The following is a 23,410-nucleotide window of genomic DNA, read 5'->3' as shown; positions in this document are numbered from 1 at the left end:
CAGAGCAGGTGCAAAAGCAACAAAAAAAACTGGTGGGGATGGAAGCAAAGCCTTGGTCAGAAATACAGCTCACGATAGGACACTATTGCAGGCTATTAAAAGAGAATGTGAGGAAAAAGCATGAGGAGAGGAAGCACAAGGAAGCAAAGTTAGTACAGAGGAAGCAATATAAATACGGCATGGAAGGGGCAGTACTGACGAGCATGGGAGGACAAAGGACACCACAGATGCAGTGCACACTGCCACCCGTGGGGGAGGATTCATGGGGAAGGGGAATGTACAGTTCGGTTTTGGAGGAAGAGGGGGCCACCTAGAGTATGTGGGTATCGGCCACAGATACATCACAACCAAGGGGGATTTCCAGGGGTTTTTGAGGGTAGGCAGCAGATGCAGCAGGGTCCACGAGGATTTTCTGGGGGTTTCCAAGTGCAAGGGAGGGAGCCACCCCAGTGCTGGGTGTGTGGACAGATAGGACACGTCTCGAGAGTATGCAGAAGCAGGGGGATGCCACAGAATGGGGGGATGCAACACCAGCCAGCATGCTAAGGAGAACAAGACGAGTATTATACGCAAGATTAGACACCACAGCAAGGACAGGCACTGAACGCATACCCACAGACACACCAGCCCATGATATGGTATGAAATGATATGATGCGGCAGTTATAACGCGCCTATACACAAGTGATTCAAGGTGCGATGAGGCAAGGGAGGGGAAACAGGGGGAAGACAGAGACAATGATCCTACTAGGCCAGGTGACATTGAGATTGTGCAAGCACAGGGGAGGGGGGAAGGGGACAAGTGCTAGGGGGAAAGGGGAGTGGGCAGTTCAGGGCGTAAGATAAATAGTAAAATAAGTAAGGCAGTAAATAAATTAAACAATAATCAAACAATAAATAAAGGTGCATCCAGCTGGTGGCCAGTGCAAGGGTAAGTGCAGACATCAGGTGTCAAGTGCTAGTAGGGGCTGTAGGGATACAGAAACAGTCCCTGAGTGCCAGGGATGACACGGGAGAAGTGCAGGTGTGCAATCGGCAGGGGGGTCCTGGGCCCGAGATCAGAGGGTAGCCAGGTAACCAGTGCAAGTTCAGATTCAGCCAGGAGATCAGCAGGGGAGAGGAGGAGAGAAAAGCAGAAGCAAAGAAGAACGTCTTGAGGTGCTTCCAGAACCGGAGATGGTTTCCTCAAGTTTCAGAGAGGCAGGGAGGCTGTTCCAGAGGGAGGCCCCAGCAGAAGAAATTGACATACCACTAACTCACTGCTTGGAGAAGCGACTAACCCTGAGGGAGTTGGAGGCGGATGAGTGAAGAGCTTGAGAAGGAAGATATTTAGGAAGAGAGAGTTGAAGGTATTGAGGTCCCAGGCCCAAGAAGACCTTGTGGAAAATGCAGAGGGTTTTGAACTTAATCCTCTCCGCCACTGGGAGCGAGTGCTGAGATTTCACTCCTGGAGAGATACGATCCGTGGGCTTGAGGCCAAGGACAAGTCTTGGAGTCCTGTTTTGGATAATTTGCAGAGGGCAGAGAGTAGAGGCAGGCAGATTTAAAAAGAGGCTGTTGCGGTAGTCTAGCCTATAGAGAACCAGAGCTCTGGAGACAGTGAGCTTCTGGGGGAAGCAGAGGAAGGGAAGAATACCTCTGAGGAGGTGCAGCTGGTAGTGTGGCACAGGGACCACAAATGCAAGCGCCTATGCAGCAGTATTCGTAGGCACCACAGATGACACAGATGCAAGGTAACGCACAGCCCGCATACACAGCACAACAGGTACTGGAGGTACAGGACAGCACACAACCAAACAATGAGACCATGGCACACACAGACTCCATGACAACGACACCAATTAGGAAACTGGGGGGTCACCATGGTGGGGAACAACCCATTTATGGGGAAGGGGATGTCTTTATACCCTCAATAGGACAGTCCACAAACAGAACTGATGTGTTGCATCCTGTGGATCACACCCAACCCTGCGGAGGAGCCACACATAGGGGTGACGATGGGTGACAAACCTTTTTCCTTTCTTGAAGACACATGGGTGACCAAATCCTGCATCTGGGGGATGGGGGTGGTGGGAATATAGTTTGTCTCCATGAATGCTCAAGGATTCTCTGGGGCGACAGAAGTTCCTTTTACAGGTGATTTCTTTTAAATTAGTTTATTTATGAATCAGCGCACAGGAGAACATATACATTAACATTGCTTGTAACCTCACAGAACGTGTCAGACGAAATGTCCCATCCCACCACCCCTTTCTTCCCAAGTGGGCTTTGTCTCCGGGTCTCATTAGGCCTGACCAGGCAGCAAGCTGTCGCCCATAAAGTAGACGGCTCTTGCGATCAGGCGTGGCTTGTAAGTCAGGGCCGGGTAGTTCTGGTCATAGTCTAGGACCGGTGCCCAAATATTGGTGAATCGATGGAGCAGTCCCACTTTGGCTGCCGTGATCTTTTCAGCTATCAGGATGTCCCAAAGTTTAACCCACCAAAGGGTCATCAGGGGTCCTTCCGCGGACTTCCAAGTGAGGGCCACTGTTATTTTGGCTGCCAGTAATTATTGGGATATTAGCGTTGCCCTCCTCCCTGTTCTCGGGTAAGAGTCTGGGAGCGGATTCCCCAGTATGACTTGCTCGGGCGTTAGCAGAATTTCCACTTGGGTGATGTCCTTTATGGTGGCAAGGCATTGGGTCCAGAACTCCCTTATCTTAGGGCAGGTCCACCCATGTGGAAGTAGGAACCTGGGTGGCTGCAGAGACGCCAACAGTGGGGGTCCAGAGCCTGCTGAAAGTGATGGAGGCGCAAGGGGGGGTAGTACCAGCGCAGAAGCAGTTTGTGGGCTCATTCCCAGTTTGTGATGCAGTGGGATGCTGTGCACATTCTCGTCCAGATGTCCGCCCATGTGGGATCCTCAATGGCGTGACTCAGGTCCGCCTTCCATTGGGACATATAGGAGGGTCTAGCATGGAGGGGGTTTTCCTGCAATAGTTTTTAGAGGTCTGAGATCCTTTTACAGGTGATTTACACTTTCTAGGGGGGAGCATGTTCTAACCTTGCCCTACTTTACTCCTGACAGACACCTGTAAAAATACTGGGGAGAGTCATTATGAGCAGACTCAACATGACCATTTCATTCACTGACAAAGGGATAGAGTGCTCCACACCAGGGATACACCTTCTTAATGTAAGGGACATCATTCAAGCCTACTGTAGACAAAGGGTACAGAGGGAGGTGCCAGTGGACGAGGAGCTGTTCCAATATGGGACTGAGATTGTAATAGCATGGCTCCCATAGATTCAGGGAAAGATGTGGCGTCTTCCAAATGAGTACTTATTCAGACCAGAGATACCATTCGATGGGGAGGAAGGGAAAATAATGCCACTAGAATGAGAGGCAGTGATCATGTGAGACGAGTGGATAGTAGTGCATGGGACAGATGACACAGGATGACCATGGCGAGCAATAATCACCATAGCAGAAGGATTCAGGCTGACCACGGTCATAGACAAAGAACTATTCAGAGACAACAGATCAGACCACAAGATGGTGTTTGAAATGAGCATCACATATTAGGTGAGGATACATTACAGGGAGGTACCACAGAGAATGGCGATGGAGCTTAAGGCCCCAATGGCTTTTCGCAAAGAGGATTTGACAAAGGTACCCAGCATTTTATGGACCACTAGTCCCTATGATGTGGGGCTTCTGAAAGGGGAAGGGGCAGTGAAGATAAAGCTGAAACCAGGAGCAATTTTACCACAAGTTCAACAATACCCCTTCTCAAGGGAAGCAGTTGAAGGCATCTATGAAACTATTGCAGCACTAGTGAAGCAGGGCATCCTAGTGCCATCAGAATCCCCATGAAACACAGCTGTGTTCCCTGTCAAGAAAGTGATAGGGGGGTTGTGGCGTTATATACAGGACTTGCACCCTCTTAATCACATTGTAGATGCAGAATTTCCTTTAGTTCCAAATCCAGCAACAGTTTTGTGCAGCATTCCAACGGAAGCTGCCTGCTTCATGGTCATAGATTTGAAGAATGATTTCTTCTCTATACCTCAACACCCAGACTCACAAGAATTGATTTCATTTCTATAAAGAAATAAGAAGTGGAAACATACAAGACTTCCTCAAGGGTACTGTGAATCACCTTCCAGTTTCAATAGGGTGCTTCAGATGGACCTACCCAACATACAGATGGAGAGCATGGTCTTACAGTGCCTAGATGGCATATTTATCTGTAGCAAGACAGAAGAACAGTGCAGAGATGACTCACTACACATTCTGACAGTGTTAGCAGACAAAGAATACAAGGTGGACAAGGCCAAAATACAATATTGCCAGACAGAAGAATTGTACATTGGACAGATGATCTCCCAAAATGGCCAATGACTGATGCTAGGGAGGGCAGAGACAATACGTAAGAAAACAAAACCCACAACAGTCAGCGAGATGCAGCAGTACTTGGGAATATGTAATTATTGCAGGGCATATGTATTTGACTACAACACATACACCAGACACTTATCAACTGCACTTTTAGGAAGCACAGAAAGGGGAGAAAATAATACGATGGACAACAGAGATGACTGAAACATTTAACGAGCTGAAAGAGGCAATATGTGTCAAAGGTTTCCCCCCGGCTCACCTGAGTTCTCTTCTTGTGGCGTTCCGCGGAGGACTCCTTCTCCCGGCCGGACCGGGACTTGTATAAGTGCGCGCGAGTCGAGTCTGACTCCAGCGCGAGCGTTCAAAGTTCCAGGAAGTCGTGTGTTCCAGGACGTCCAGGAAGAGGATCGAAGAAAGGTAAGAGATACTGGAAACAGGGGAAAAGGGAAGAAAGAATAAGGGAGTTGGCCAGGAACTTGGAAGGGTAACGCCGAGCAGCATACACACGTCGAGACACTACCTAGAGATAGCGTTGAGACGCGCGGAGGCGCGGGGGCATGGCCCATTTATAGAACGTGCCGTGTCCGACATACAGGCTAGTACGGAACACGGCACTGGGCACGGCCAAGTTGGAAGTATCAAGGAGCACACTCTCCGTCTGGACCAGGACCAGGAAGAGCAGAAGGGGCAGGAAGAGCAGAAGGGGCTATGTCCATGGTTCATGACAGCATGCCTCCTCCGAAACCCCGTCCCACCAGGCTTGCCAGGGTGTATGAGATGGAATCTTCTCAGCAATCGAGGGGTGTTTAGGTTGGATAGTGGTTCCCATGTTTTCTCGCTAGGAGGATAGCCTTTCCACTCGACCAGGTATTGAAGCCGACCCCGTTTGTACCTGGAGTCACATATTCTGGATACTTCATATTCCAGCTGATTGTCCACAATCACAGGACTGGGTCTGCCGGTTTTCCGGGTGGAGTGGATGTAGGGTTTGAGTAGAGAAGTGTGAAAAACTGGGTGTATTCTCTTCCAGGAGTCTGGTAGCTTGAGCCGATAAGAAACAGGATTGATGATTTCTTTTATGGAAAATGGACCATAATATCAGGGGGGTAACTTGTTAGGGTGTAGATGTCGTGGTAATAGTTTCAAGGACAACCAGACCTGGTCACCAATAGAATAGGAGGGTGCTGGTCTTCTTTTGGAATCAGCATATCGGTTAGTGTGAATCTGGGCCTTTCCAAATTGTTCCTTGGCTTCCTTGTGGAGGTTGAGGAGAGTTTCAATCCAGGAATCAAGTGAAGGTACTGGAGTTGGATGTGGTAGAACTTAAGGTAACACGGAGGGATGAAAACCTTGACTGCAATAGAAGGGGCTAACGTTGATCGCTGAGTGATCTGAATTGTTATAGGCAAATTCGGCCAAGGGTATAAGGAGGGACCAATCATCCTGTACCTTGGTTGCGAAACAAAGAAGATATTGCTCCAGGGTTTGATTAACAGGTTTTGTGGCCCCGTTGGTCTGTGGGTGATTTCCAGATGAAAGAGCGCGTTGAATCCCTAGAACACGACAGAGATGTTTCCAGAATTGTTAAATATATTGCGGTCCTCGGTCCAATATGATCTTGGAAGGGAGTCCATGAAGATGGAAAATGTGTTCTAGGAAAATTCCTGCGAGCTCTGAAGAGGAAGGAAGTTTATAGAGAAGCGTGAAATGTGCCATATGAGTAAACAAGTCCATGGTTACCATGATGGTCGTGTAACCCCGGGAAGGTGGTAATTCCACAATGAAGTCTGTAGCTATACATTCCCATGGTCTTGTTGGCAGTGCAGGTTGCAATAGAAGGCCCGCCGGTCTCTTATTGTCGTGCTTATTCTGACTGCAGACAGTACAGGTCTTGATGTACTCTTATACCTTGCATTTTATTTCCGGCCACCAAAACTGTCTTTGTATAAGATGGAGCGTGTTGGTTACACCACGATGTCCAGAATGAAAAGTATCATGGCAGAGAGTTATTATTTTATGTTGAAGTTTCGGTGTGGGAATGGCCAAGGCATTGTCCTTGAAAAAGTATCCTTCCTTGATTCTTAAGTTCCAGGGATTCTTCCTAGAGACGTCCTTCCAGAGGTCAGAGGACTGGGTTGTGGCTCGAATCTCTTCCAAGAGGTTGATCGCTTGAGCTATAAAGATTGTGTTGGGAAACATTGTAGGATAGGTCCTATCTTCAGTGGTTAAATAGTCAGGACGTCGGGACAGGCGTCCGCAATCACGTTTTGTGATCCAGGAACATGAGTGATTTGGAATTGGTACTGGGCGAAGAAGTAGGCCCAACGCTCATGACGACTGTTCCTGCACTCCATAGATTGGAGAATTTGTAGATTTCGATGGTCCGTACGGACCTGGACTGGATATCTAGCACCCAGGAGTAAATGTCGCCATTCTGTGAAGGCTTGGCGGATTGCCAACAGCTCCTTTTCCAGGACGGAGTAATGGGTTTCGCTGGTTGTTAGGGTTCTAGAGAGGTAAGCCACTGGGTGGTCCATCTTGTCCTCAAGCACCTGTTTCAAGACTGCTCCTATGGCATGGTTGGAGGCATCCGTTTCCACTATGAAAGGGCGATCTAAGTCAGGCTGAGCCAGGACGGGGGCTTGCGTGAATCTTGTCTTCAAGCGTTGAAAAGCCTTCTCTTGCGAGGAAGACCAGATGAAGGGAACATCCTTCTTCAGCAGAGCAACGATCGGTTGGCCGAGCTCAGAAAAGGTAGGAATTAACTTTCGATAAAAGTTAGCAAGTCCCAAGAAAGACTGAACTTGTTTCACCGATGTAGGAGCAGGCCAGGCCAGTATGACCTTTACCTTTGAAGGGTCCATTCCAACTCCTTCTGGGCTGAGGATGAATCCAAGGTAATGAACTGAAGTCACGTGAAAAAGACATTTCTCAGGTTTGACCAAGAGCTTGTTTTCACGGAGCCGCTGTAGTACCGCCATGACATGTTCTTCATGTTTCAAGGGATCCTTGGAATAAATCAAAATGTTGTCTAGATAGACAATGACAAAGAGAAAAAGCATGTCAGAAAACACCCTATCCATGAAACGTTGAAAAATTGCAGGGGCATTAGCTAATCCAAAGGGCATGACTAGATATTCAAAGAGACCAAAGGGCATTATAAAGGCGGTCTTCCATTCGTCCCCTTCCCGGATACCGATTAAGTGATAGGCACCCAGGAGGTCCAACTTTGTGAATATTACGGTGCCTCTGACAGCTTCCAGGATATCTGAAATCAGAGGCAGAGGGTACCGATCTTTGAGGGTGCATTGATTTAGACCACGGTAGTCGAGGCAGGGTCTGAGTTCCTTGGAATCCTTCTTAGGAACGAAGAACAATGAGGCACCCTCTGGAGATTTTGAGGGTCTTATGGTGCCATTTTCCAAATTGATGTCCAGGTATTCTCGGAGGGCCTTTTTCTCAGGTTCTGAAAGGATAAACATTCTGCCAAAGGGAATTACTGCCGAGGGATCTGTCTCAATGGCAAAATCTTCGGGTCTGTGAGGGGGTAAAGCCTGGACTATGGCAGTCGAAAAGACATCAGTATATCCTTGGTAGACCTCTGGGACTTGTACAATGTTGGAAACCATGAGTGAGGTTTTTTGCTCTCCTGAATGTTCAATAGCTGGTGTTAAGGAGAGATCCAGGGATAAACAGTGGGGCATACAAAACTCAGAGCCCAGAAACAATGACCCTGCTGTCCAATTAATGTACGGATTATGTCTTTGAAGCCAGGGCATACCCAGAACCATTGGGTAATGGGCTGATTTGATGATGTCGAATGTAATCTGCTCTTGGTGGTGGTTTATGGAGAGACGTACCTCTTTTGTCTGTAGGGTTATGGGTCCTGAAGAGAGAGGTCTCCCATCAATTGCTTCTACCGGCTGTTTAATGTTCCGTGACTCATATGGTATTTTATGTCTGATAACCCAGTCTTGATCAATGAAAATTCCCATAGCTCCACAGTCCACCAGGGCCAGTATGGGATAGGTCTTGTGCTTGGAGGGCGATAGAAAGGCATGTAGCACCACCAGGTTATTCTGTCCAGGAGAGTTCAAGGATGTGATTGATGTGGAGCAGACATCTTTCTCCCGAAATCTCGCTCCATCTAGGGCCGGGAGCTGGCGTTTCCCGAACGCTGTGGAGGGGTTAAAGGACATTCTCTAACGAGATGCTTGTCTGAGGCACAATATATACACAGGCCGGTGCGAATTCTTCTTATCATTTCTTGTAGAGTAATTGGCCCACGAAAGGCGCCTATTTGCATTGGTTCGGAGTCGTTATCAGGGGTTGAGACAGGATCGGATTTCACAGTCGACTCCGGAGGGGTTTGTTGAAAGGCAGTCTTAGCCTTTTTCCTTTCAGCCCTTCTTTCCTGGATACGAAAGTCTATTTGTAAGACTAGATCTACCAAAGCCTGAAACGAACTGGGGCGAGCCACTCTGGCTAATTCATCCTTGATATCGTCATTTAGACCCCTGCGAAATAAGGTGAAACTCGCTTCAGGGCCCCAATCAGCCTCCTTTACCAGCTGTTTCAATCTGGTAACGAGCGTTAGCATATCCTGGGATCCTTGCCGAAAATCAAGTAGGCGTTCCTGGGCGCTGAACACTTGTTCAGGGCGGTCAAACATAGACTTGAGTGCCTGGATAAATGCATCATTATCGTCCAGGAGGACGTCTCCAGAGTGCACCAGGGGAGTGGCCCAAGATAACGCATTCCCTGTAAGATGGGAGATTATGAAGCCCACCTTGGCCCTGGAAGTTGAAAAATAATAGGACTTGAATGTAAAATGCACCAAGCAGGAATCCAGAAATCCACGTAAGGATTTTGGTGAGCCATCGTATTTGTCTACCACTCCACCCAGTATCACGCTTTCCTTATTGGCAGAGTCACTTGACAGCACTAATTGTTTCAAGGCTGCGTTCTCTGCCTTTAAGTTCTGTACCTCGGTTGTTAGCTCCTGCATGCCGCGCATGAGGTCCTGGACCGCTTTCTCCATAGCGGTATCAGTGTTGGTCGTTTGGCGTCTCAATCTGTCAAAGGTTTCCCCCTGGCTCACCTGAGTTCTCTTCTTGTGGCGTTCCGCGGAGGACTCCTTCTACCGGCCGGACCGGGACTTGTATAAGTGCGCGCGAGTCGAGTCTGACTCCAGCGCGAGCGTTCAAAGTTCCAGGAAGTTGCGGGTTCCAGGACGTCCAGGAAGAGGATCGAAGAAAGGTAAGAGATACTGGAAACAGGGGAAAAGGGAAGAAAGAATAAGGGAGTTGGCCAGGAACTTGGAAGGGTAACGCCAAGCAGCATACACACGTCGAGACACTACCTAGAGATAGCGTTGAGACGCGGGGGCATGGCCCATTTATAGAACGTGCCGTGTCCGACGTACAGGCTAGTACGGAACACGGCACTGGGCACGGCCATGTTGGAAGTATCAAGGAGCACACTCTCCGTCTGGACCAGGACCAGGAAGACCAGAAGGGGCTATGTCCATGGTTCATGACAATATGCACAGCTCCAGTGTAAGAGATCCCGCACTATCAAAAGGAATTATTTCTGTTCTCAAACTCTGATCGAGTGGTAATGACAGCAGTGCTAATGCAGAAGGGGCACATGCCACTAGCATATTACAGCGGGAAGTTAGACCCAGTAATGAGAGGACACTATCCATGTGAACAAGCATTGGCTGCAACCACATTTTCAGTGGACAAATCAGCAAGCATTACCATGGGATGCAGCACCACTCTCTACATGGAGCATGCTCTCTTTGCGATACTGGAAAGGCCAAGAGCATACTGACAACACAGAGAGGCTCGGGGTGTGAGGTGTAGTAACACAACCCAGCTCTCAAAGTAGTGAGACGCAGACTTGTCAACCTGTTGACCTTTTTCGCTGATGTTCTAGAGGAGGTTGACTATGCACATGATTGTACAGCGAACCTAGAAGAATTCAGTGACACTCGAAAGGTGTAGGAGGAGGCACTTGAGGGGGGAGACATGCTTTACATTGATGGGTCATCAACAATTGACCAGACAGGTTGGGAGAGACATACTGGGACAGCAGTAGTGAGACTGAGAGGAGAGGGGACTATTGAGGTAGTGACAAAAGCAAGAATGCCATAACATAACTCAGCACAAGCAGCAGAATTAGTTGCCCTAATAATGGCAATGGAGTGTGTCAGGGGAAAGGAAGTGATGATTCATTCAGATTCAGCTTACGTGATATCCACAGTGCATTCTGGGCTGTCACGTTGGATGAGGAGGGGCTTCATGCGTACTGATGGATCACTGGTGCAGCTGCACTCCTATTGGGCAGATTGGTAGATGTCATACATCTCCCAGAACGACTAGCAATAGTGAAGTGCCAAGCACACACAAAAGGGGAAAACCCTATGTCAAGGGGAAACGAGGCAGCAGACTCGGAAGAAAACTGTGCCTCATATTTTGGAGACCTTCTAGTAATTGAGACTTTGTCACACACATGTGATTATGCAAGAACAATGATGCTCAAGGGGGGGGGTACACCATATTATCAGTGACACAAATCATGGAGCTGCAGGTAGCTGCACCCAGGGAGGAGAAGGACCTATGGCTTAGGAGAGGATGTACAGTGTCTCCAACAGATGCCCTACAGTGGCAAAACAACACAGAGAAAGTGGTTATGCCACTCGCAGTATTGCATACAGCACTGACACAACTACATTATCCAACACATACAGGGAAGGAGGTGCTGCCACCCAGATTGGAGAAACGTGGTTCTGTCGTAACTTGACAGATCACATGGCCAAATTCATGAGTAACTGTTTGACCTGCAAGCAGTTTACTGCAGGGCATACATTGAGAGTTGTGAGAGGAGCTATACCTTGCCCAGTTGGCCCATTCCAACACCTCCACGTCATCGATGTTGACATGATCCAAGTCTGCCAGGGGTACCTCTATATGATAGTGGTGGTGTGCCATTTTCCCAGTGGATCGAGGCCAGTCCTTGCTCTCATCCTGACACCCCTAGAGCAGTGAAATTCCTACTCTGGGAAGTATTCAGACAATGGGACGTTTGTGAGGTCCTGCGTCTGACAATGACCCTCACTTCGACAATGAGATGTTTCAGCATATTACAACGTTGCTGGGCATTCAACACAAATTCTCCTGTGCTTATCACCCACAAGTGAACAGTGTGTGTGAATGCCTCAATGGCCTGCTTAAAGAAGCCATAGTCAAAACTTAAAATAGCCTCAATAAGAATTGGTTACACTGCCTGCCTTTAGCCCTGTACGCATTGCACAACAAGCATGGCTCTGACCACCATTTAACTCCACACAAGGTGGTAACAGGATGGCGCATGCAACTTCCTCTGGCTCCTCCCACTAGAGCAGTGAAGGATGCACAAAGTGCTGCAAATGTTTTGGGTCAGGAAATGTATGACTATGTGACTTCCTTGATTGCTAGCGCCTCTTTTATCTCTCGCAGGATACGACGACACCAGGAGGGACCTGAAGTCGGCAAGGATAGTGTCAGCATCACCAACCCAGAGGACCTATTTAAGCTGCCACCTGTATTCCCAGGAAACCAGGTTCTCTTTAGAAACTTTACTCGATGTAAGGACGCATCCAGGTTCATGGGTCCTTACACAGTTGAGAAAGTGACTTCTCGAGCTATTAAGTTAGTTGGAAAAATTGTCTGGAATCATATCGGCAACATCAAGCCCTCCAAAGCTGTGACCTCCTCACCTGGCAACAATATCGACAGGGCCAACGATCCTCAACAAGGAGAGCAAAGAGTTCATTTTGAAATCAGTACTTCCGAGCAAAGGACACCCAATGGTTACTCGCTCACGGGAAGCAGAGTTAGGGCAAGGACTTCCTACACATCCAGAGTGAGTGTACGGTGTCTGTTATTTTTCTCTCTAAGTACATCCATCATGAAAAGGTAACTGCTTTATTGCATTTCTCCCATGCTGCCCACAGATGCACATCCAGAAACCTTCCAAAGCCAATTTGTCCAATTCTTTAGGAGGTCCAACAGATTCCAAGCACGTCCTCCTAATGTGTACTATCACGTTTCTTAGCATATTTGACCCAAGCTTACCCACAACTTCAACAAGGAAACCCATCTGTTCTTATAGTACTCAGAGACCCTAGAATTAGAACTGTGTGGGAACAGCTATTCATTTTTGCCATGACAGATTATATGATCAACGGTATTGGAACTAATACAACACTAACCCAATAACGCACAGTTTTTGCACATTTTGGGGGGGCAATTGATATCTTCAAACTGCACAAGGATCCAAGCAGTACAGGTAAATGGAAGAAATTATTAAAAACATGCTTGTCTTATTTCCATATGGGGTTTTTGCATTTCTCTTTTGGCAAATATCTTTGGTATCTAGTGAAACCGCTGTATCCTCTACTAACATTACCCCAACTCCAGTAGGTGCAATGACCATGTCAGGTGGACAAGCACTAAGTTATTCACCTGGGTAGACAGTGAAGCTGGACCAATGCCCATAATACCACTGAAGAAACCAGCCTTGGAGTTTGCTCATTGGTACACATCAATATGCCAGCACTGGTAGTGCCACAGGAGGATGTGAAGATAGATGATATGATATGATAGGTTATTTATAACATGCTTAATACCCAGAGGTTTCTAAGCGCGGACTCGGGGATCGAACCTGTGTTGCTCTGTGTAATCTTGCTACCAAGGCGAGCACGTTGCCCTTGAGCTATCCTCCTTCTTCACATCCTTCTGTGGCACTACCAGTGCTGGCATATTGATGTGTACCAATGAGAAAACATCTTCGCAATTGGGTGGCAGCTTCTCATATGCTTTAGATCCACACGGCCAATAGTGTTTCATTAATACGGGTGTGCCAACCTTCATTGCTGGGTGCTTTTCTTTGTACCTGCATTCGGTGTTATCTCCAATCTTTAGTGCCCCTTCATTCTTGGAACACAAGGCTGGTTTCTTTTGTGGTATTACAGTGAATGCTTCAATGCAATAAAAGAAGAGCTCAGAGCAGTAAGTTTGATGGCACTCCAAAACAGATATGTACTAGACCTTCTCACAGCAATGGAAGGAGGAATTTGCACCAAGATCGGGAGTTCCTATTGCACATTCGTGCCTGCCAATGACAGAGAGAATGGCACACTGACAGAAGCCATGACAAGATTATTGAAGATGCATGTCAAGATGTAGGAAGAAGCCAAAGGGACAGGAAAAGACCAGAGCGGGTTGGCATACCTATGGTCCTGGATGCAGTCATGGCTGGCAAACGGACTGAAAGTATTACTAGGGGCACCAATATTAGTACTAGTGGGACTGTGTGTGGTGAAGATCTGCATTACACAATGCAGCAAAACTACTGAGAAGACAATAGGGATGAGGATGATGGTGGATGTGAATATGGCAGAAGAAAAAGACATGATAGTGGAAGAACGAAATAGATTGAGAACTAGGATAAAGGAATAGCTGATGTTCCCGACTAAGATGATTAGATTCAACACAACATACGACAATCACAGATACTGGGGGAAATAGGCGTGGTGCAACCCAAAAGGAGAATGTACCTACATGACCTGGAGCTTTGATGATCATGCACATTTCTATGGCCACCTTGCAGGAGTGACAAAGATATGGCTGACAAAAGCAAACGTGATGAAGTATGGAGGTTTGGTCGACAAGTTGACCAAAGGGGGGACTGAAGAGAGGGTCCCAGCAATGCCCCTCCTCACTCCTATGAACATGACGGCTCGAAGAGTCAAGAACGCCCGAAGTCACTCATTATTCGGACAACCCCCAAGTGCACCATTGACTGACGGGTATGCAGAGAGGTATTCTCTCAGACAGCCATTCCAACATTATCCACTGAATGTTGTTATGTATACAGGTGCCTCAAAAGTGATCATGGATCCAAACACCATAATTGACAGCATTGACTAAAATGCTGAGAAACCACTATGCTGATGTCATTAGTGACACCACAACATAGCTGTCTTAGTCATAAAGAACACTTGCAACCATGCACAGCTTACACAAACACACACTTGTATACACAAAGAACATGTTTACACAGTTCTGTAGATAGAGGGCAGATACATATAGATACAGTCAAAGCTTTTATTATTTTCCTCATTAGGCAAGTGCAGCAAGGCTAAAACGCAAGAAAACAAAGAGATCCAGAGCAAGCATGCAGATGCTTATGACATATTAACCCTATGGAATTAGAGGAGTATATAAGGAGCCTGGTAGAACCGCGTACAACTAAACTATAGGACAAATAGCACAATATAAGTATGTAGAAATCATATTATAAGTCTAATGAAAATCACAGAAGGCCTCAAGCTGCAGGACACAAGACAAGGGAACCAGAACCAAGCTGCAAAAACCAGGAAGGCCGAGCTCTCAGCCAATGTCAAAGATAAACAAGCACATTCCAAACATCAAACAACAAGGGACCAGCTGCAGAAAAATAGAATAAATCCTCATAATTGCAGACCGGGTGAGCTCGATTTTGTGGTACACAACCATGTGATGCAGCCAAACTAGACCAGGTGGGAAGATGAACAGTTCTCAGCAACCCAGACGAGAAGTGAAACATGGTTACATGTACAATGTTGCAACGTGAAGCACACTCCCATAGGCAAAAGTGGTGTTTCTACCAGATACACTGGAGCACATAGTAATTTCACATCACTTTGAAGAGGTGCGCAGAGGGCTGGGAACCAGACTCGTCCCCAGACCTGTGGAGATCAGTTCTAACCAATCAGAGGACAGAAATCCAGGGGTGGATGGCAGGCGACAAGGGCCAATGGTAAGTCTGCGACCTTGCGACAATGTAATAGATAGTTTCTTGGGGACGGGGCAGGTCAGCCACCTGACATGTAAGGTCCAGTAGAGTTAGACGTATACTGACCCTCTATAGGCTCTACCACTCCAAGCAACCAATAGGTTTTTGGGGGCAGGCCCAGGTGATGATGCAATCTGGTATCAAAACTGGGAGACACTTCTTGTGGAATTGGAGCTTCTGGAGAATTGTGATTGTCCTGTATGTTCACTGTCAGTATTTGTAATAAACAACAGTTCTAACTTGCCCTTGGCTGAGTCCTCTGTTTATTCTGGGTAAATGGTTGTTGGGCCCTTGGGAGCAGAATGGGTTTGCTCGTAGCAATCCCCAGACCTCTGGCATACCAGTGTCTCCTCCAACACTCCTTTTTCCATTCGGCGTGGTCTGCTGTTGATGCAGTGTCTTCTGGAGGCAGGAATTTATAAAGGAATAACAAATACCTAGGCTGGAAAAAGGGCAGGTAGGTACGATGGAAATGACAGTGATACCAAGATCTGTACAACACAAGGCATGCCCAAGGACTGAGCCCAACACAACTCCCCCATCCAACCTTTGCGTTTGGATAGCCTCAAGCCTACGCCCTAGTATGCTGCCTCGCCAGGTTGGGAGGGGTCCCTGCTCCCATTTGACAGGGTCAAGACCCTGCCCTGTCACATTACACATCTCCATCCCAGTCCATTTACAAAGCAAAGGGGTAGCTCGACATCACCTCTGCTCTCCAACACCACTCTAACAGGCCTAGGGGGTCAAAGGTTATGGGTTCCCTTGTGACAGACTAAATAGAAATGGGCGCACTACTTGGGTTAAGGTTGCAAGAAATGTGTATCTCTACTAAAGGAAGTTAATTGTGCTAAGACAACTGTATGCAGACAAATGCTAATTGGGAGATGCTTTCAGCTTGAACCCTAATGGCATTCGCAGTCTTTTCAGGGAACCAGTTGTGGGTTAGTCTGTGAGCCCACTTGGCTGAGTGTCAGCTCCACTCAGCTTGCAGGTGATCCTCCCATGGACCAGGCGTGACAAAGCCCAGTACCCAGGCCTTGTCAAGAGGTGATGGGAACCCCTCTCAGGCTGGGGTGGGAGAACTACCAACGAGAAATACAGAGCCAATCCTACCCCAGAGGACGATGGCAGTAGCTAGCACCCCAATTCCCGCCCCCCCTTGTGCCAGCGAGTATATGTGCAGTAACCCCTTGTCTCATACCATGCCTCCTAACCAAGATGCTCACCACAGTCTATCTTTCCTAGAGCGAACATACAAGTCTTGTGCAACAGCAAGAGCTGGCAGAGAAAGAACATGCCTCCAGTGCCACAGGCTGTCTGCATTATGACACCAAAGACCTGGACCCAGCACTGTGTGAGCAACTCTCCCGCCTCCCACGCTGATCACGTTCCGACGCCGGAAGCGGGGAGCTCGCAAAAGGAGAGGGAGACGCCGGGGAAGATGCATTTACGGCTGCACACCAGCGGCTCAGACTTCCCAGCCTCGGCAGAAAACACCCCCAGGCAACAGCAGCTCCGTAGACCACTAGGGACTAAACCAAGGGACACAGACCTCCATTTCTGGAATAGGTGTGGTATTGGATTGCTTATTGAAAGGGTACTGCATTATGAGTGTGCGTTATAGGGTAACGAGTGGGGCTAGGAGAGAAAGTATAGGGAGCGTATGAGAAGTGTTTGTGTGAGTATAAGGAGGGTATATGAGTAGGAGTTGGGGTGGAGTAGTAGTGTGGAGGATGGAGTAGTAGTGCGGCGTGGGAAGTAGCAGTGTAGAGGAGGGATGAAGTAGTGTGGATAGTAGTGATATCAAAGGATGGAACTAAGGCATAAAAGGAGCGACAGACTCCAGAGAGGCAGCGATGGAGGAGGAAGAGGGTTCAGTTGCAGGAGACTAGTGAGAGAAAAACAGGCATTGCAAAGAAAACATGGGTGTGAGGCCATATATTGTATTGTATAAGGCACAAACCCATACCCTCTAGAACATTAAACACGGATAGATTAGGGACAGTCTAAGATGTCCCTGAGGGAGTTTAGGTAGGAAAGGCCTACTGCCTTTAGGTCCTCGCTTCCAGTTCATGTAAGATATTAGACAGTATGGATACATATTGAGTATCTACTAACCTGGGCTAGGGACGATTGGGTTAGAGAGGAGGCGCTGTTTAAGACAAGATAGAAAGGGCCAGCCATAGAGCCCCTTGAAATGTTAATAAAAACCCTTGAACAGCCTCAGAGTGTTGGAGGTATTCCTTGCGCCCTCTATGACATGGCCGGTGACCTACTCCCACCTACGCCCTTAGATAACTCTGCTTTCTTGTAGCTCTAAAGGTCGCTAATTGGGGCGCTAATTCCCCTCAGCATCTCATTATCGGATGACCCCCGTTAGGGTGCTTTCAGAACCACTGGAGGGGGGCACCACAGGCCCCCCACCCCACAATCCTCTGTGTTAGAGCGAAGGCACCCTGCGGTTAATCTTTAAACTACTTCACCTGCTCTCTGCAGACTCATCCTGCTGCTCGTGTGGCAGGCAGCCTTATCATACATTCTACCTCAGGCGCACACACTAATATCATGAGTCAGCTCAGAGCCACAGTCCAATCACACAAGTGGATGTGTGTGGTTTACAACATTATACCAACACATTGAAAGACCCACTCCTTCCAGCAGGCTCAGCTTTCTTCTTTGATGCGGCACTTAAGGGGCGGGGCAGGCTCTGGTAGAGTGCACTTCTGCTGGTGCAAAGTGCCAACAAACCAGCTATAGCACACACACAACAGCTGTAGCCATGATCCCCCCAAAGTATATGCCTACTTACACCTACAACACTGCACACCAGGGGCTCATAAACACAATTACAGAGACGGAGCTAGACACCTTTCTTGTAGACTAGTGATGCAGTCTGTCCCTATTGGCCCTACCGTGCTGACACTGCATTTATGCATGTAGACCCCAGCCAAAGTGTGAAGGTGACTAGATGGGGGTGCATCACGCTCAGGAAGCACTTCAGAACAATCCATCGCAGTGCGTGTGTGTCTTCTAATGTAAGTGCTAGCACTCCACATCCACGAGGGATGCCCAGCTGCTGATGAGGCACGTAACACTGGCGATTGGGGGGTGGGGGGCGGCATCTACCCCTGTGCCGCCCTGGCTAATGATAAAGCACATGGGGCGATGGCAGTGCTGTCCAGGTGACAGCAAGTTGCATCTGTAACCCCATGCTGTCCGACTCCCTCCTGTGACGCTGCCCTCAAACTCACCTCAATGGACGCTATGGTTGGTGCGCTTCAATAACTGCATGAAGACTATTAAGGAGGCATATTATGTTAAAGAGCCTATCTCGTTCAAATGAACCGGAAAAAAAGCATTTCAACCCCTGCTTGAGGGATGGAAATGCTAGTGTGACAGCTGTGGTTTAACACACTTCAAAAACAAATTCTGACAGGGTCAGAAATGACTCTGCCATGATTTGTGACGCAGGGAGAAGACCCTGTTTCAGGGCATTTTAAAGCGCTTCCTGTTTGTGAATTCGGGATGTACTTTAAAATTCCAAGAAATGCCTCCTTATTTGCGCAAATGCGCAAAGTGGGAAAAAAGGCACCTGAAGGAGCGCATCTAAGTTGCGCTTCTTCAGAAGCCCTTTGTGAATTGGGCTGCCACTCTCTTTTGGTGCAAGCACTAGTGCATCTCCTCACTTGCACCAAAAAAGGAGGGGCCCAGTTCGCAAAGAGTATTTGAGATGTGCTCATTCAGATGCCCCTTTTGAATTGGGCTACAATTTTTTGGGGTGCAAGTGAGGAGATGAGCTAGCTCACTTGCATTCATCCAGATGCCTTTTTTCAACTAGAATAGACCTGGAGCAACATCGCAGTCTAAGGTACGTATATCTCACAACACTAGCGTGGACATGCGCCGCAGGCACAGCTTAGCATCCATGCATGATAGTACCCGCCTACGGCTAAGCACATTCGGTCTAGTGCACACACAGCCTTCCAGACTGAAACATCTGACGTCCCTCAACACCTCTGCCAGTAGCATACAGCGACCACCACTCGAAAGGAACTTGGTATAGCTGGACAACCATAGACTCTCTCAACAATAGCAAGCTATCTCTAACCCTCACCAGCACCCACCCATGTGTCTGACCTCTCTTGGGCTGCTTAGTCACGCCTTGCCAGCCGCACAAGTCCTAGAACGGCAACATGCACACACGCATCTCTTAAACTAAACCCCCTAGAACTTTCCAACCACATCGACTACGGTCACCAAAGGCGTTCAACCGAGGAAAAAGCGTATTGAGGCCACACAAGTTGGGAAAGAGCGCTTTATAAATATACAATACAATACAATCTCTTTGAGGATTTGTGCAAATGAGGGGTACTTTCTGCGTACTTTGCCTGCCCATCTCGGTGAAATGTGTTCCAAGCAACCACGTGTTTGCTGGAAACCCGTCATCCATTAGTTTCAGGAGCACGCTCCGGCCACTAGTGTATGCTAGGGTGCTGGACAGCACATGTGTGCTCTCATGTATGCCCCTAAGGGCCAGATTTGCAATAAGGAGAGCAAATGAAAGGAGCTTTCAGAAATGCTGAGGTCATCTTATCCTCCAAGGTTACCTGAGGATTTCAGGAGGGGCAAAGATGATCTGTGCTCCCAACTCTAATGGATGACAGGCTCCCAGCATCCACGTGGTTTCTGGAGCATTTCAAGGAGACGGGCCTAAGGGGCACATCTCTGTGAAATGCCTGAGAATAAAAAAGCAGGGAAGGAAATGCCCGTGTGACAGCCGCAGTTGTCACACTTCAAAGAAAAATGATGATGAAGGGAAATGATCCTGTCATGATTTGCGCCTTTCCCCGCACCTGTTTCAAAAGATGCAGGGAAATGACGCTCATCTCAGGGCGATTTAAAGAAGCATTTGTGAATTTGTGATGCGCTTTTAAATGCCCTGACACATCCCCTTATTTGAGCAAAGGGGGAAAAAGGGCAGCTCGGTTTTTGGGCACAAGTGAGCAGATGCGCTAGGCCTGCCTCCGTGAAATGAGCTCCCAGCAACCGCGCCGGGAGCGTGCTCCACACCCTAATGTATGCAAGGCGACTGGACAGCGCACACTTGCGCTATTGTCCAGCCCCTCCTGAAATGATCAGGTCACCTTTGAGAATGACATTTAAGCAATGGGGGCAATTGAAAGGAGCGCCTTCTCTGCACTCCTTTCATTTGTGCTCATTAAGGAGAATCTGGCCGGTCAATACGAGTCAAAGTAGGAAACTTGAAATCTAATATGGGTAGGGGTGTTGTATACTAGCAGAGCGGGCCGAAGCCCATGGGTTGCACTGTAATGATGGAGCGCACGCATGCAGATGGCAATGCACGTGTACGCAGACAAGACGGCCCTCTCTGGAATGATCATTCACACAGTGTGTGTGTGTCTCTCTCTCGCTAGTGAACCCACACAAGGAAGAAATCCAGGTGCTGAGAAGGTATGATATGATATAATGTGGCATTCGTAACGCGCCTATGCACATTTGTTTCAAGGCGCGACGAGGCAAGGAAGGGGGTACAGAGGGAGGACAGAGACAACGATATTACTAGGCCAAGTGAAATTGAGATCGGGCAAGTGCAGGGCAGGGGGAAGGGGAAAAGTGCCAGGGGAAAGGGGAGAGGGCAGTGCTGCACATGGGATAAAAACAATAACAAGAAGTGCGGCCAGCAGGTGGCAGGTGCAAGAGTAAGTGCAGACAGCATGTGTCCAAAAGTGCAGGTAGGGGGACTGTATGATATGATATGATATGATCGTTTATTTATATAGCGCCTATACACAATGTGTTTCAAAGAGCTTCAAGGCAAGGGAGGGAACAAGGGAAAATACAACCACATTCTTACAGGCCATGAACAGTAAGGATGTGAAATTAACTATCCTACTCGGCCTGACAACATTTCAGATAGTGCAAGAGCTAAGACATAGATAAGGAAGGAAGGGGGAGAGTGGGATGGAAATGGAAACAGACAGGCGACTACCGTACTAGGCCTGACACCATTTCTGGTAGAGCCGGAGAAAAACAAAAGGTGAGGGAGAGGGGTGCAGAAAGTGAGGGGATGAACAAAACAAGAGACTAGCATACTAGGCCTGACAACATTTCAGATAGTGCTGGAGAGGTGGTGGGGAGGAAAAAAACAGTAATGGGAGGGTGGAGGAAACAGACGAGGTTGCTATCATATTAGGTCCAGGAACAATTCTGATAGAGTAAGTGCATAGAAGAAAGTAAGGGGAGGAGATAGGAAAAGGGAGAAGGGAAAGGAGGAGAGAAAAGAGAGTAAGCAGTCAAAAAGAGTGGAGAAGCAAGAGTGGAGAGCAAATACAATTGCAGAAGTCAGTAGTAACAGTAGGGTTACAGAGAGAGACCCAAGTCCAAGGGTTTTCGGGAGGCAGTGCGGGTGTGCAACTGGGCGGGCAGGGACCTGGGCCTGAAATCAGAGTGTAGCCACGTGACCAGTGCAGTATCAGACAGGAAATCAGCAGGGGAGAGGAAGGGAGAAAGCAACAACCTTCAATTACTTGACTAGAACAGTGCCCTCCAAGCTCACAAAGCCGCCTACTTTTGGTGTTTTACTTCAAACTGAGAGGGCACTTCATTTTTGTAAATATAAAAGTAAGTCTCCAGATGTACTCCAGCATATGCGCAAAGCGAATAAATTACCAGAATGCAATTTGGATTCATCAAACCAAACTATTGCTGGGCAGAGTTAAAATCTTTCTATATGTTTTCCTAAACTGTATTGCAGAAAAACTGCTTGGATTGTGTCCGCTGCCTGCCAGCTTTAACTAATTAAAATACAGACTCGGCCTTGCCCGCTTCATTTAAATTTAGAACACTGTCCATATTTGCCCATTTCCCATACAAATGTGACCCTTGAGAATGCATTGGATTTTTTTTGCTAAAAATATGCAGAGGAGTTATTGGTAGCTGAAGTGTTCTCCACATCCAAACCTATTCTTCTCAACAACCAACTCTATGTCCATCTCCACATGCTGCCAGTGAATCTGTGCCATGTGCAGTGGTCATGGTATGTAAGTTACACCACTAGTTATGTCATGTTACATGCATGTTATACGGTGTCTAGTCAAATGGTCGACAGAATTTGGTCGACAGGTCAAATGGTCGAATTTTTTTTAAATTTATATATATATATTTTTAGGTTTTCATTTAGAGAAAAAAAGAGGTTTTTACCAAAAAAAAGTGAAAAAACAAAAAAAAAATTCGACCATTTGACCTGTCGACCTTTTGGTGTCGACCATTTGTCCTATCAACCATTTATATTCAACCAAATGACCTAGAACCATTTTATACAGCACCAAATCACTACTGTAGTGGTCTTATAGTGCCTAGGATAGTTTAGATGTTGGCATAATGTGACAGATTTCCATCTGCTACAGGGAATCTCCCAGATTTCTTGAAATCTTAGGCGCTCTAGTGAATGGCTTTTACCATGAAAGTCAGATCTTGCTTTCGGACAGCGCCGTGTTTTACAAACTGATGCTGGTGGGTTTGCACCCAAATTAGCCTGCTGTCCATTGGTCGTATAATTGAACTTACCAACTTTAACTAAAACCCTGACTTTCATTACAAATACTGCGCTTAACAGAGAAAAAAAAACAATGTACCAAGGATGCTTCTTACTGCAGTGCCACCAATATGACTTGCCCAGTGAATAATGATGTACTCAATGCCAGAAATGCTTCTTGCACTTTGATCTGTGACCATAACGCTGAAAACAATATCATCTGTAATGGAAAGGGGAACCCAAATCCTACTTACAATGTCTTATCCAATAACACCATTAGCCATACTACAAATGTAATATTGTGATATGCCTTGCAATTGTTGCGAATAGGACTGTTGGTAAGGCGATTGTCTTAGTAGACAGAACCTCACGTCTTGCTATACATGCCATTTGTCCTGTGAACCATTCTCTAGGCGCGTCGACTGTTAGCACTAGTCCAACTAGAAATGTAAAATATCACGCAATCACTCCCGAAAACCCTGTGGATAAGGCTTCTGAACATGAAAAGTTAGCCTCATGTACGTTACGGCAGAACAATGAGAGTGTTTGCGGAGAACACCAGTGCCCCACCGGCACCCAATCACTTGCGTT

Source organism: Ambystoma mexicanum, chromosome 11 (assembly GCF_040938575.1).
Source record: "Ambystoma mexicanum isolate Mex_15411 chromosome 11, UKY_AmexF1_1, whole genome shotgun sequence".
NCBI classification, from domain to species: domain Eukaryota; kingdom Metazoa; phylum Chordata; class Amphibia; order Caudata; family Ambystomatidae; genus Ambystoma; species Ambystoma mexicanum.
The sequence above is the reverse complement of the archived record's forward strand: the minus strand, read 5'-3'. Positions refer to the sequence as shown.